This window comes from Porites lutea, chromosome 8, assembly GCF_958299795.1.
Source record: "Porites lutea chromosome 8, jaPorLute2.1, whole genome shotgun sequence".
NCBI lineage: Eukaryota > Metazoa > Cnidaria > Anthozoa > Scleractinia > Poritidae > Porites > Porites lutea.
In genome coordinates, this window is record NC_133208.1 from 18503779 (window position 1) to 18519135 (window position 15357).

Genomic DNA, 15357 nt, shown 5'->3' on the forward strand with positions numbered 1-15357 from the left:
ACCTTGACAAGACTGCCTTCACATTTAGAGCTCGTAACAAAAAAAAGGATTCAATATTGCTGAAAATATTTTTCGATAATGAGTTCTTGAAAGATATGCAAATCTACCAAAAGAAAACAAATTGAAGGGTTAGGGGCACTTTAACATGTATGTAAAATTATTATTAACGTCAAGGTCTCCAAGTACATTTTGTATATGGGTTGTGACATTTATTAGCAAAAATATTTTATAAAATAGTACAAACAAATATGTGAAACCGTCAGTTGAGTTTTATCTTCATTTTCAGTGTGAAACTTTGTCACTTGTAAGGGGCTTCCGCTTTTACCAAAGCCAGCCCCTAGACAGAGTCCATCCCCCACCAGACTGGTAAATCCACCCCTTTCAGCCATAAGCCCCCAGGCCTGTGGAACCAGGCACCTTTCACACTGATCATCAGTGGAAAAATAAAAGGGAGGGAGGGTTGGGTGGGGGGAAATGCAAGAACCATAGGCCAACCAAAGCAAGTGGCAAGTGGGAAATGCTGTAATAATTAATAATAATAATAATTTATTACATTTAATATAGCGCTTTAACTATTAAAATATTCTAAAGCGCTTTACAATATGTACAAGAAAATAAATATATATATATACAATAAATGGACAGAAATATAAGATAAGTCTTCAACTGTACTTTAAAAGAGTTAATGTTCATACCGTTTCTAAGGCTAGATGGCAGAAATAATAATAGTAATAAGAATATAAAATTACAAATTAAAAGCTTTCTTAAAAAGATAAGTCTTCAACTGTACTTTAAAAGAGTTAATGTTCCTACAGTTTCCAAGGCTAGATGGCAGAAATAATAATAGTAATAAGAATATAAAATTACAAATTAAAAGCTTTCTTAAAAAGATAAGTCTTCAACTGTACTTTAAAAGAGTCAATGTTCCTACAGTTTCCAAGGCTAGATGGCAGAAATAATAATAGTAATAAGAATATAAAATTACAACGTCACGTCACGCTCCATATTTGAACACATTTGGCCGAGTGGGGAACTAATGTGAACGAAAGGTGAAAACCTTGACAAGACTGCCTTCACTTTTAGAGCTCGTAACAAAAAAAAGGATTCAATATTGCTGAAAATATTTTTCGATAATGAGTTCTTGAAAGATATGCAAATCTACCAAAAGAAAACAAATTGAAGGGTTAGGGGCACTTTAACATGTATGTAAAATTATTATTAACGTCAAGGTCTCCAAGTACATTTTGTATATGGGTTGTGACATTTATTAGCAAAAATATTTTATAAAATAGTACAAACAAATATGTGAAACCGTCAGTTGAGTTTTATCTTCATTTTCAGTGTGAAACTTTGTCACTTGTAAGGGGCTTCCGCTTTTACCAAAGCCAGCCCCTAGACAGAGTCCATCCCCCACCAGACTGGTAAATCCACCCCTTTCAGCCATAAGCCCCCAGGCCTGTGGAACCAGGCACCTTTCACACTGATCATCAGTGGAAAAATAAAAGGGAGGGAGGGTTGGGTGGGGGGAAATGCAAGAACCATAGGCCAACCAAAGCAAGTGGCAAGTGGGAAATGCTGTAATAATTAATAATAATAATAATTTATTACATTTAATATAGCGCTTTAACTATTAAAATATTCTAAAGCGCTTTACAATATGTACAAGAAAATAAATATATATATACAATAAATGGACAGAAATATAAGATAAGTCTTCAACTGTACTTTAAAAGAGTTAATGTTCATACCGTTTCTAAGGCTAGATGGCAGAAATAATAATAGTAATAAGAATATAAAATTACAAATTAAAAGCTTTCTTAAAAAGATAAGTCTTCAACTGTACTTTAAAAGAGTTAATGTTCCTACAGTTTCCAAGGCTAGATGGCAGAAATAATAATAGTAATAAGAATATAAAATTACAAATTAAAAGCTTTCTTAAAAAGATAAGTCTTCAACTGTACTTTAAAAGAGTCAATGTTCCTACAGTTTCCAAGGCTAGATGGCAGAAATAATAATAGTAATAAGAATATAAAATTACAAATTAAAAGCTTTCTTAAAAAGATAAGTCTTCAACTGTACTTTAAAAGAGTCAATGTTCCTACAGTTTCCAAGGCTTGATGGCAAAGCATTCCATACTGTTGGTCCAGCATGGAAAAAGGCTCGACCAACAGTATGGAATATGGAGCTGGTGCAAGAAAAACTGATTACTTCTGAGATACCAAACTGATTTCCTGTGTACAGTGGCCCCATTTCCTCAGAAAAGGGGAGGGAGCGGTCTTACACATGCTACCAAACTTACTGCCGAACATCAGCAAGAGTTCTTGCTCCTTGTTGTTACAAGGTTTAGACGAATGATCTAAAAATGCCACAATTTTTTTGGGTTTAGCATATTAGACTGCCGATGATATTGATTAACTCAATAAAATATTATTACCATTGGTTGGGTACCAGACTTAAAGGCAATCAGAATAATCATTGTTCAAGAAATTGAAACCTTCGTAGAGGTCATTTCAATAGATGTTTTGATAGTGTAATTTACAAGATAATGCAAGAGTCAAAGAACACGACAACGTTGTCTTTGTTGGAAAATATTATTTTTATTGCCTTGAAAGAGTGTGTCTTGTTTTTTTTTTTAATAAAGTAATTATAATAATTACGTATACTTTGAATTTATCTTGTAGAACTAAAATAGCAGAGACAGCTTCGTCTTGGTTAGATGACTATTTTAGCTGGATTGACCCCAATGGTGAAAACTCGTGCTGCCGTATGTTGTACACGCATGATCAGAACAGAACAATGCCAGTCTTTCCACCCACCTTCTGCAACGCTACAGGTAAGTGATTTGCATCTGTTGCTTGGATTGTCTAGGATCTTTACAATGATCACTGAGAAAGTTTCAGCATAATCATATGATAATGTAGCCTGCCAAGGGCAGACGTTTCTTCTCGCTTATCGCCGTTGAGGAACGCTTCACGAGGAGGAACGTCTGCGACTCAGCGACAGAAATTCCACTGTTGACGTAAATCAATGCGTACATAATAACTCCGGTAGTCATGGGGCTCCAAATGCAAAATTTGTTCAATTTTACGTTTTTCGTGGTCGATTTTGGTAAAAGTGTTGTGTTCATCTGCAAATGAGCTCCAGCAAAATTCAAATGAAAACAAAGACCTCTCTTAGTTTTCGTTATGACGAAAACTAAGACCCCCTAAAAAAAAAACAATCCGTAAAATATATATGAAGTCGAATTACGACGGTTCAAAGACTATAATCCGTAAAAAACCAAAAACTATCATCCGCGTGCTGACGATCCGCTTCTTCTAATTATTTGCAGAAAACAGAGCATGAAAGCCATTACCTGTGTATAGTTGTACACTGAAAATACGCCTACCCCGCCGATTGGTCTCTAATTTTAGTTGTTTATCCGTAAAAATCGTAAAATTGGCTTTCCACTAGAGATGGATTTTTGCCTTCCTTGCCGGCTGACATGTTGCTGCGACCCTGATGGCGTTACCTAAATCATAATCGGTTCCGATTGTCAAGTGGTTAATTATCGGTTAAACATAACACAAAAGTACTGGGTTTTTCTCTTTTTGGCCAGCCCATAGCCACAAAAATGCTTTCTTGAAAAGGGCGAATAAAAGAGTACGTCCTGCATTGCGTTTTTTAAGAGTTTAATTTTATCGCTGCCTCCCTAGAGGTCACCGGAAACAAGGTGAAAAGTTACAATGAAAGGGGTAGTTGAGGGGTAGGTTGGAGGAAGGAGAAATAGTCTGTGAGGGATACTGGCTAAAAACACTTATTCACCTAAAACTCGGTGAATCGGAGAGAAGATAATTTGACAGATTAGACCTATTTCGATTACAGTTTGACTTCATGTTTCGACGGATTTGATTTTAGGGGGTCTTAGTTTTCGTAATCTCGAAAACTAAGACGGGTCTTAGGTCTTAGGTCTTAGGTCTTAGTTTTCGAGGGTCTTAGTTTTCGTAACACCCCTAAAGAAGTTTCGTTTGAATGGTCACAATGTAGGATTTCATCCACAAACTAAAACGTTAGAGCTATATTCTAAGTAAATAATAACTTATCATAGGAAAGAACTGTTGAAGGGGCCTCATACGATTTTATCCACAGGCTAAAACGCTAGAACTGCATACTAAATAAACAGTACCATATGAAAGTACTCGTATTTGAATGGTCACAACACAAATTTATCCACAGAATCATAAGTGAGAACTACATCCTAATTAACATTCGTACCACGTGAAAGTACTGCTGAAGAGGTTTTATTTGAATGGTAACACCATAGGATTTCATCTACAGACTAAAATGTTGGACCACCATCGTTTACTATTTTCCTCCCAGTTGATTATAATTATAACAAACCTTATGCTTGGCTTTCTCGCTGCCCACATTGAATTTCTTTAACCCTTTAAGTCCCAATAGTGACCAACATCAATTTGCTCCTAACAATATTCATAGATTGTCAAGTGCAACATCTATGAGAGTTAATCAAACGATCACAAAGAGAAAAGTCTCTGATCTTTTATCAATTTCTCCCAACCAATTCTGTAAGGAAATGTATAGAGATCAGTTTGGAGAATTTGTTTGTGGATATTGGGGCTTAAAGGGTTAAGGGCTGTCCCTTAATTCATTCATTTGCAGCAACTTCAAATGCATTCTTCTCATTATACAAAAGTTACAGAGGAAGTAAAACTTAGTCTTAACCTGTGTATGTTAGGAGGTCACACAATTGTAAATTTATGCCCCTCTCAGCTTCAGTTAATGGATATAAATATTCGTTCTTCCCTAGAACAATCCCAGTTTAGAATGTCTTCCTTCTTCAGTGGTACATGCGTCATCTGTCAACCTTTTCAAAGCTAGTATTGTGCATAGTTACTGTTATTTTGTTAGTTTTCTGTTCTTGTCAGCTCTTTGTGCAATTTGTTACTCTAGTCGACAGTACATTCAGTTCAGTGTAAATTGTATTTGTTAAGCTTGCCGTTGACCAACCATTGCCAGATTAGTGCTCTAATGGCAATTATCACAATTTTTTTGTTGCAGTTAATGATAGTTTATGTTTGCCATGTCTGAATGCTAGTCAAAAGGGACTGAGACCAACTCCTGCCCAGTTTGATAAATATCTACGTTTTTACCTCAGTGACAACCCGGAAACAAAGTGCACTAAAGGGTAAGGAGTATTTTTTTAACTAACCACTCGCCACCTACATGACTTTTTCGCTACTTGTCAAAAAAAATTCAGGACTTCAACGGGGTTTGAACCCGTGACTTCGCGATTACCGGTGCGATGCTCTATCAACTGAGCTATGAAGCCACTGACGTTAGGAGCAGGTCAATTGTGGGTTCATATGTTCCCGTGAAAGAAATAAGTGTTAATGATATATGAAATAAATCATATATGAACTGCGGAAATGATATGAAAATGAAGAAATAGACAGCGAATTTGTTGCCAACTGGAACGTAACAAAAGCGGTCGTTGTTACCACAAAGGTTTACTTTCAAGTCGCCCAAAAGTTAGCCTCCCACGAAGGCGTTTTTAGGGGATGAAAAACGAGCTCCCCTAAAAACGCCTGCGTGGGAGGCTACCGAAAAGTCGTCTCGCCCAAAGTTATGTCGCCCAAAATCAGAGTCATGTCTCCCATTTACCATTTGCCGCTCTCGTTTCGTCTCATCGAAGATCATAGAACGAGAAATATTATTCATTTGTCGCGCTTGTTTTCGCTGTTAATCCATGGTTAAAGATCGAGATATATACCGCTTATACCGCTTGTTTCCTCTCATCACCGGCTTAAAGAACGAGGTATGTTACACATTCATTCCGCTTGTTTCGTCTCATGATAGTTAAAAGAACGAGATACACACACACTCTTTATTGCGTTCCACGTTAGGAGAACGCAACACATAATCCTGTGGTACTCAAGTGTGACCTTTTGTAGTACTCATTTCATCCTAGGTGTGCATTTTCTGCACCATCTTGAATAATTTATCTCGTGAGCACAATTAATTTGAATTAATTTGGTTGCCTGGCGCAATGGATAATACGTTGCCCTTACGCGTTGAAGGTCTTAAGTTCGACTCCAGCCGGGTGAGACTTTTTCTTTTTTTTCGTAGTCTTTTTGTTTTGTTTTGTTTTGTTTCTTTTTAAAAAAAACACATGTAGGAAGCGTTTTGCAGCATCAATTTGTTAGGAAATAACGTCACGTTTGACAGTAAACCTAAAAAAGCTCGAACGCACTTCCTCATCTGAGACTACTACTAGTCAAAGTAAAATTAACTTTGTTTCTATGTGCCCTTCACCTGATAAAATTTAGGCGACATGACTCTGCACTTCGGGCGACATAACTGACCGTTTACCTCTGGAAATGACGTCTGAGGAACGAGCGTAGAAATTCTATTTTAATGACATGTCATTACACAGATCTGGATGGTGCCTCTGATTGGTCGTGCTGTGAGGAAAATTTGCTTCAACCAATCTGAACCCTTGGGGGTACTCCGCTGCATGTGGGTCTTAAACAGGGTATACGGTTCACTATTTTTTACCGTTTTGAACGGGTGCCTTTTTGACCTGAAGCCTTTAAAAGAGGTGAAGGTTGGCGATAGGGATGTATATATGGTTCCAGCCCTTTTTCTTCTAAAAAAATCTTATAATGTCAGTTTAAAAACTAACTTAATTCTGCAGGCAAAACAAAACCAATCAGGTCATAAAGTAACGTCACTTTTCTTAGGGAAATCCAGGGGAAACAGATTTTGGTTCGAGTTAGCGCGAGTTTCGAGTTAGCGAGGGTTCGAGTTTTTGGGAGTCAACTGTATATCATTATACATGATAACACTTACCTCGACCTTGATTATTCCGCGGGATATCACAAAAACCTCATCCAATAACTGTTTATAATTGCATTGTTTTCACTGTCTCCTTTTTAGTGGTCATGCTGCATATGGTGATGCTGTCAAGCTGGGTAACCTGACAACTGACAAATATTATGTCCAAGGTAACACAGGTCTTGTAATAAAGATAGTAGTGAACTTACGCAACAGGACGAGAGAGGAAGACAGCAATTTTGTGTGACAGGCGTGACAATAAGTTTGTTTGAAACAGCTTTTCGCCAAAGTTCACTTTCCTTTAAACAGTTTTTTGTAAAGGACCAGAAAACATTGGTGTCAAGTGACGATCACGGCAAAATACGCAAGTAATAGCCCTGTCACGTTTGTCACACACAAGCTGTGTATTGCCGTCCTCTTCTTCCCGCCATCCTGTTGCGTGAACTCACTATTTTCGAGCGCGGACCCACGTCACTCAACCAGAAGAGAGGCCTTTTCTCCTTTGATATTCCTTGACGCTACCAGATTCGATTTGCTCAGAGTGTCAGAGTCTTTGCTCCTATAGATACGGTGTTCCTCAAAACAACTTCCCAAGAATGCGAAATCTTCAACTTCTGGTTCACGTGTGTCGCTTAAAAACGTCTTTGCTTGAACTCCCTAATATCGTTAAGCCAATGCCAGTCAGGATTGTAATGGGTAGAACATTCTGGTTTTCCTGGCTGTCTGCTTGTCTGGAATAGCATTGCTTGTGACTTCATGATTGCCTGCTTGCTGCTTGTTTATGTTCATAATGCCATGGCCGTCATCTTTGATTTTATCACTGATGCGGATTGGAGAGAGTAGAAATATCAACCCTTGGTATTGGCGTAAGAGCGAAAGAATGAGACGGTGAATGGAGTGTCTCAACCTTTTTTCAGAATTCAGCATTGCGGTTGCGCGATTAATTAACAAACATTGGCACACTGTGTGCGCGGTGCGCAGTGCAAATTCTAGTGTCTGAAAAGCAATGTTGTTTGTAGTAATTATTTATACTAGTTGTTCATGTTAAAAACCCCGTATCAGTCACACAGATTTCTTTCCTTTGTCTTTATTTAGCATCTTACTTCATGTCATACCATACAGTTCTGCGGACGTCATCTAACTACACTGCCGCTCTGAAGCATTCAAGAGTGATGTCAAAGAACATCTCAAAGACAATAGGAAAACACGTTTTTGCTTACAGTGTGTTTTATGTATTCTATGAGCAGTATCTGACAATAGTGAAGGACACATGGGAAAATCTTCTCTATTGTGCTGGTCAGTATAATTTTTCTCTTTTAGATTAAAAGAGGCTTCGTCACGACGATAATTATGCACCACTTGCACATCTCCCATAATGCACCTTATTTACCCCCAAAATTTTGCGTAACCTTTGTTTGTCAGTTCTACTGGGTATTACAGCCGTCCCAAGGGAAATTGGAAACAATGCTTATGCAAAATTTTGGGGGGCAGTTAAGGTGCATTATAGGAGATGTGCAAGTGGCGAATTGCTGTTGTTTCATCATTCCTGTGCCAAAGGCATTATGGATCATTATATCTTCTGAAAAACTGCCCACCTACCCCTCCCCTAAGCCACCATTAACACTTCTTACTTAGGGCGAAATGTTGGCTTCGGGGAGGGGTAGGTGGGCAGTTTCCCAGAAACGTAAAATATCCGGCACAGTAGACATTGAACAATTTCATTGCCTAAATAAAGTCTTACACAACAACACTGAACCATTTTTAATTAATGTGAAGACTTGTTTTAGCTTTTAGAAAGGTAGCCAACAGTCTGACAAAGCCACTTAATAGAACGTTCCCGCATTCCTGTTAACAAAGGCACCAACTCGAGGCTCAGGTAGACAAAATACAGTCACCTCACCTCCCCTATCCTCTTCGTTCCTCGTGACACTTAAAGCCTTCGCAGAGTCCCTCCACTTAGCTTGGTTAGCCGCAACGGTCTTCACTTCCATTGGTCAATTCAGCTTAGGGACCTCCTGTTGGCTTTGGCCAATGCTCCTCATAGAGTCACTCCTGTTGTGAGGACCGGCCACAGTATTTCTTTGATAAAGTGAATTTCTCTGCTTCTGGCTTCGGTAAGAATAGGGTTTTACGGGAGGAGGTTATCAGCCCTAGGCCCAACCTCTAACCGGGAGGACCAGGGGACCACACTTAGTCTGGTCTCTATCCTTCGTCCTGTTCAGCATGGGTGGCCCTACCAGGATTTAAAGACTCCAGCCGACATACCGTAAAATTCCGAAAATAAGCCTCGGGGCTTATATTTTTCAAAGGTCCTTTTTGATGGGCTTTTTATTGGAGGGGCTTATCTACGGAGGGAAATTTGCGTTTCGAAATCGATTGAGCTAGCCTTATAGTTGGAAGTAAATTTACCGTTTTTACTTTGTTTTTCTTCGTATTTGAGGGCAATTTTCCAAGTACAAGCCCCCGGGGGGCTTATATTTGGAGGTGCGATTTAACAGAGGGTCTTTTGCGTTACCGGTTTGGGGGGCTTATATTTGAAGGGGCTTATACATAGAGGGGCTTATTTTCGGAATTTTACTGTAGCTCTACGGGTCATTGAGACACACAAACTATTCCACCACGGTAAGGTGGTGATCCCTTTGGAGTGGAAATGAAAATTAATACAGTGATTTGTATGAAATTGTCCACCTAAGTCTTGACCTCCTTTCTTCTTGTTTGCTCCCTGAAGCAGAATGCAGGAAAGGTCAACTAACTCTTTCATTCTGACATCGAGTTACAATGAGACGAGTTGTCATTCTAATTTTGAATCTGTGGTCGAAATGCTGTGGTATTTCCATTCAAATTACAGTAGCTCCTCGATAACTCAAACTCGGATTAGGATAACTCGAATTCTCCATTAACTCGACCAAAATTTCCTTTTTCTTGAACAAAATTTCACTAAAATTTATTTCCATAACTCGAATCAACTCGAACCCCTCGAGTTCGAGTTACCGGGGGTTTACTGTAGTTAAAGGAACGAATCTTTGGGATAGGTGTTAAGATCGAAAAAAATAATCGTTACTCTAATGACCTTTTCTGTTTTTTTCTTTCAGCGGCCATATTTGTAGTTACTTTCCTTCTCCTGGGATTTAACTTGAGTATTGCATTGATTGTAACTTTTACCGTTGCTGTAATCATTGTTAACTTGCTTGGTCTGATGTACATCTGGGATATATCGTTAAATGCAGTGTCATTGGTCAACTTAGTCATGGTATGTTGCAATTCAGATTCAGATTTTTTATTCTTCTGCATTATTTCAAGAGGTTGCTTCAAAAATTACAATGCATTACAAAAGTAAGAAAAGATAAAACAACAAATTACATAAATCATCAACAGTGAAATGTGTGCATTGACCAAAGGAGCTTAGGCTTTCCAGTTAGTCACTGCCAAGTGCATTAGCTAACTGGGCTAGACATCAAACAGACACGCCACACCGCCATCATTATGCAAATTAAAACGCTAGATGTAGTAGACTTACTGGTGAGGAAAAGCTTAAACAGGAAATTTCCTCAAGTTGCTTAATTTCGTGTGAGTAAAAATTCAGCGCCAGTATGTTTTGTGAGGAGATGGCTGGCACCTCAGAGGAAAATAGCGTTTCAATATTTTTAGTTATCTCTTTTGCTCTAAATGCTTTTCTCTAGGCCCCCCTTTATCAAATCCAACAATTCCAGATTCCTATTCGTTGTGAATTGCACGGACACATTCATTTAACATGTTCTTAAGAACTCACAAGGTTTTGTGGGTAAAGGGATTGTAGTACAATTCCAGTTTATGTAAAAATCTCGTTTCTACTTTGAACTTAGTATTCAGTTAAATATAGACTGCTAGCAGTCTCTCTTTTTCTTCAGAATTAGTGACCATTTCCGTTTGTCCGCGCGTTTCACTCGACGAAAGGAAGAAAAAAAGATAGACTGCTTGTAGTCTAAGTTAGATCATGTTTTTTATTTCAATAGGCCGTTGGAATATCTGTGGAATTTTGTTCACATATTGCTCGCGCTTTCACTGTGAACAGACAGCCAACCCGTGTAGAACGAGCAAAAGAAGCCTTGGCTAAGATGGGTAGCTCTGTAAGTTTGCAGTTGAATTCAGAGTCTTAATTCTTTACTCCTAAAGGTGCCTCACCCCCCACCCCCCACCCCCCCCCCCCCCCCCATTTGATTTCATTCCCAGAGTAAAAAGGTTAGAAAAACACACTAAATAAAAAGCACCATGTGAAAACACTGCTGCTGATTTTTCAGTTGATTGGTCGAATCATAGTGGAGGAAAGATTTTGTACGCGACCTCTGAGGAACATAAATGTCTTAAATTGCCGTTTCAAATTAGTTGTGAGGGACGTAGAAAAAATGAGACACATTTGGACAACAGTCGATGTACTAGATGGTATAAGAACCCAAATAAAATATTGTGTTATCTCTTCTTGTCTTGAGACATGTTAGTTTTCAGTTTACCTGATAGGTACAATCCATTTGAAGCACTGTCAACAAAATAGTAGGGTTCTGTAATCTGTGGTTAAAACTGACCAATATTATTTTGTTGCTATTACTTCTTGTAGGTATTGAGTGGAATAACGCTTACCAAATTTTCAGGAATACTGGTACTTTACTTCGCAAAATCTCAAATATTTGAGGTATGTACTTGGTAGTATTTTGTCATTGACATAACAAAAGACTTTACGAAGTCGGTATCAGGTACGAGTATGCGATGTACCAGCGGTCTTGAACTACATTATTTCATGTGGCATGACCTGACAGGAATTTCGTAACAAGAGAACATTCAAAACAACAACAGCCATTTATAGACTCTCAAACCATTGATTTTATATATATATATATATAATCTGTGACCAATAGTTCAACAAATTTTCCTTATTTTAATTTTGAAATATTAAGATTTGCCTCAAATTTATAAGGTACGAGTACAAACACCCTTTTTAAATAATTTTTGCAGGCCTTGTGACAAAAATCGTTTGCTTAAATGTCAATCAAACTTGTACAAAATCACGAGTACATTCAACAAAATTTCTGTGTGGTTAGCCGTGAGCTTATTTCCTTAAACAGGAAACTCTGCTCCAGTTAAGCTCTTTTCACCCAGCTGTGTAACCTGCATCCTCGGAGACCCAGGGGCGGTCAGTGGGGCCGGGAGAAAAGGCTCGACGAAAGTTTTCAAGCACAGGCGGAAAAGCCCCTGGGTACCGACTCTCCCGGGCCATTTCCAAACGGTCAAGCGAATGCTGGCTCCTGATTGGACGCAAAAAAATTCTTTATATTATGGTGCCCAATCGGCGAAAAGCATCTCCTAGGGGTACCCAGGGGCTTTTCCGCCCATGATTGAAAACTTTCGTCGCGCCTGTTCTCCCGGCCCGACTGACTGCCCCTGGGTCTCCGAGGATGTGTAAGCTATTCTTGGCGACGCATTAGGAAGCGCTCCAATCGGCGCCAAAATTGTGAAAGCGGAGTTTTTGCATTCTGGGCATTGTTTTGGCCCAAATATTCAGGCAAATTAGCGCGCAAGGATAATAGTGTCCGATAGCCCGGGGCTAGTGGATTTTGCTTTTGAGCAAGTGAATTCTGTTCTTAACTTACCCGATGGGCAAGTTAATTTTATTTTTGAAATTCAAATTACTGAAGAACTGTAATAAATCCTGCTCATCAAAATTTATTTTCGGGCTAGTTGAAATGACGTTTGGGCTAGTACATAATAACTGATTTTCTTTGCACCCTGCAAATCGTGTTTGTAAGAGAAAAGACACTTCGCAAGCTATTGCAGTGAAAGCCGTATGGCTCGTGTTCGCCATAACACTTCAACTTTCTTATTCATCCTCTTTTTGTTTCTTGTTTTGTCGTGTTTTAATTAACACCCTTGTTTTGCCAATACCCATACGTGTAATATTATTGAAAGGAACGTGGATTACAAATTCGTACGTGTAAATAGCTTTGACCCTTTCCGTATGAAACAGCACATGTCGGGGATCCAAAACAACAGCTCGGTCAGTAGAGATGAAATTTTGTTAAATTGTGCTTCCATGATTCCCTTAATTTTTTTTTTTAATTTAAAGGGGAAACTCTGTTTTGGTTTCAGTTGTTCAAAACAGGGATAGTGCTGTATTTATCTAGTGGAAATTGCAATTAGTTTTCTTAACACTTCCACAATCACTATCCAGTTTGAAGTACTATCAAGCGTTTGAACAAGGTGGGCGTGTGTATGCGGTGTAGCTTCTCCAGTTAATCAAGTTCTGGATTTCACAAAATTAAATGAACTCATAGACTCTTTCATGCCTCATGCTATGGTATACTTGCAGTTTTAGGGTATTAAGACGTGTACATGTGCGTTGATCAGAAAATCTTTAAAAGCAAGTTCTCTCCAAACTTAATTTTGTTGTCAAAGTGTGAAAAATGAATTTTACTCTTCCCGACCAATAATGCGTGGATGGTTTTTTTTTTTTCCCCTTCCGTTTTGGATATTCTGAAGGGGAAAATTTTAATATGGAAAGGGTCAAAGCCAGCCTTAAACTGGCCAATTTTTTTATTTTTATTTTTGTAGGTATTCTACTTCCGTATGTATGTTGGCATAGTTATTTTAGGGGCTCTACACGGCCTTTTTTTTCTGCCAGTATTTTTGAGTTACGTCGGTCCACCGCCCAACAAGACAGTCCGCTCATCTTCAGGCAAAAACATCGTTCACTCAACGTCTGAGAGAGCACCTTTATTACACAGTTAACTTGACGCCAATAAATTATCCAAAAAATAACATTAACAGGATTAATTACCCCTTTCACTCCCTGAGTCCTATGCAAAGAATTTGAACTTTTGATTCTGTTGGTAAAATCTTAAAACGCTTTTCTCCTCCGCAGAGGCCAGCCGGCAAGGCCCTGAGCGCGAGGACCAGAAACTCTGGTCTGAAGTCCTAGATTTTAGGACTTCCGGTCGTTTCCTGATTTTCTACGACGTTTAACCCCTCTCCTCAGCCTCGCTAACACACAACAAGGCATTCTCGTCCCCAGGGCCTCCTGGTCCTCGTGCTCAGGCCTCGCCGGCTAAGGGAACAGGAGGCTCTGGGGACGAGAATCCCCTGTTGTGTGTTAAAGAAGCTGGGGAGAGTGGTTAAAGGTTGATCTTCCACCGTGCGCTTCCTGTTTTTTAATTATTCCTATTTTATTGGAATAATAATAATAATAATAATAATAATAATAATAATAATAATAATAATAATAATAATAATAATAATGGAATTTATATATTCTAAGCGCTTTACAATGTAAAAAAGGATATAAGAATATCATTAATCGTTAATAATTGGAATACCCGGCGGGGGCCGCTGCGGAGAAGATAGCTAACATATCATCATCTTTCCAATCAAAGCTACTGAGCAGTACCTTCCTTTGTGTCTGAACAAAATCCTGTGGTTTAACCAGTCAAATAAAACTTCGCCAATAGCACTATCACATGGTGCTGTTTGTTTTTCACTATTGTGCAAAAAAAGACTCTCTAACTGTGATTTAGGCTCTTGGGAGTGAAAGGACTAACGTAATCGTTGAGGTCTCTAACCATAACGATCTTTTGGCTTAGGTATTCTACTTTCGCATGTATCTCGGTGTTGTGTTGATTGGAGCGTTTCATGGACTCATTTTCTTACCCGTTCTATTGAGCTACATTGGGCCAATGTCATCACGCACATTGAAGCTTCCGGACCATTCGTCTCTGAGAACGCCCTTTTATGACGGTACAGAGGAACGGCGGCCGCTTCTCAACGAGCGCACCTCTATACAATGACCTCAAGGGACTTGTATTAAGATGATGTAATTACATTTTGCTCTTTGTGCCTGCTGTGCATGGCTTTGTCTTCAACTTCCAAAAAAAAAAAAGAAAACATAAGAGAAAAAATGGAAAACTTGCTATTACTGTGTCCCCATATAATTTAATCATCTCTCTTGGTCTCTTAACCTCGTAAGTCTAATATATCGAATTGAAAAAAAAGGCTCTTTGTTGAACATGAATTGAAATAGGAATTTCTCAATTTATTTCCCGAGCTGAAAATAGCATATGTTAGTTGGACTTGTCACAATAAAACAGCCTTGTTCTTATAGGCGTTTCTTATTCTTAACTAGCGGGATTCGCTATATGCACATCTCCCGTAATGCACCTAGATTTCCCCTAAAATTCTGCATAAGCATAGTCTAAAAATTTCTCTTTAGACGACTGCAATAGGCGAATCTTTGCTGACGTCATTGTTTCCATTTTTCCTCATTAGCATACGACTTAACTCACAGAAGCCGTGGCCAGATATATGAACTAAATGCTCAAGTTAAGAGAGCTGATTAAGTTGAGCAATTTGAACAATTTTCAGCTCTTTGCAAGCAATATTGAAGGAAATATCAGCCACCAAACACTGCGAAATAGCTGTGTGGCAAAAAACTTAATGAGCCACACATTCTCTGTAAAATTTCGAGTTTTAGAAGAGAATTTCTCCGAAACCATTCGGTGTATT

At 38.7% G+C, this 15357-nt stretch overlaps 1 pseudogene; it reads left to right on the plus strand.

The window, feature by feature from the left end:
- The window catches only part of LOC140946846 (NPC intracellular cholesterol transporter 1-like), a 33333-nt pseudogene extending 18380 nt beyond the window's left edge, over positions 1 to 14953 (plus strand).
- Positions 14954 to 15357: the final 404 nt, after the last annotated feature.